The sequence below is a fragment of the Sinocyclocheilus rhinocerous genome, unplaced genomic scaffold (assembly GCF_001515625.1).
Source record: "Sinocyclocheilus rhinocerous isolate Xijiao unplaced genomic scaffold, SAMN03320098_v1.1 scaffold2307, whole genome shotgun sequence".
NCBI lineage: Eukaryota > Metazoa > Chordata > Actinopteri > Cypriniformes > Cyprinidae > Sinocyclocheilus > Sinocyclocheilus rhinocerous.
Genome location: NW_015642048.1, coordinates 262,195 through 263,435, shown reverse-complemented (window position 1 = coordinate 263,435; position 1,241 = coordinate 262,195).

Here is a 1,241-nt window from a genome sequence, read left to right as displayed (position 1 = left end):
TGCTGAAGCGCTTCCGCTATAGTTCGCCAGCATTTTTCTTTCTTTGTTCTGTCGTGGTAGTCCCTCGATGACACATCATACAGGCAGGAGTACTGTTGCCACAGCTCCACGAACCTTTCCTCCATCTCATAATTATTTTGTTTCGCCATGTTTGAAACCTGTGTATGAAAGAGCTTCTGTGCTGCTATTGGTCAACGTCACCAATGTGACAGAACTCGTCGTGGACGACGGAAAAAAAATTAAACATGCTAGTCTTTCTGTCGTGATGTCGTGAAGCATCGCAGACGCGGAATCGGTTGTCGTCCACTATGACACACTACACGAGCTGAAACGATGGAATCTTGCGTCCCGACGCCCATTGTTGTTTACGAATCCCCACGACACCATACATCAAGCAAATCGTGGCAAAATCGGGCTAAAATCCTGTAGTCTGAACCGGGCATTAATCACATTATTACCGTCGTGTAGGACTTTTCGCCGCATTTTGCGACAGGATACACAAACGGCAGTGTTCAACCGTTTGACAGCAAATAAAGAGCTTCAACGCCGCCATCATCTGAATGCATGTACAAATAATTAACTGCACTTGAAGCTTTCATAAAATAAAAATGAAACACCCAAAACTATACATGGCATCGTCACGAAGACGAACTATGTTTATACGTGAAATTCCAGAGGGGACGTCGGATGGCGTCGCGTGGGGACGTAATGACGTGTGCCATTAATCAAACTATGTGATAACATGTAAAACGGGAACATGAAAGGAATATTCTAAAAGCAACTCATGTAAACACCATAATTATAATATTGGCTTATTTAGAATAAGGTAAATAATTAGATTACTGATGTCCATGTAAACGTAGTCATACCAGGTGTTCGCTTTGGGGTATGGTATTATATTGATGTTGAGCTCAATGTTTTAATAGTGAATGTAGAAAAATAAAGCTGTGATTTTGGTGGTAATCTGCCTTTGCTTGTCACTTTCCATTCAGTTGGAAATTTACCATTGGGGAGGAAAGTTTATACTCTGGGGTCTGGGTAGTGGTAGCCATAAGTAATTATTCCGTCTCCAGTTACATTAGCATGTTATGTAGATCTATATTGTTTGTCAAATTCAGGTTTCATCAGTCCGGTCTGTGGCTTGCAACCATAAACATCTGCATTTAGCTTCATAGTGCATCTTTGACAATGGTATGCTATAAAATCCTTCTTGCATTCTGATTCTGAAACCCAAAGTCATA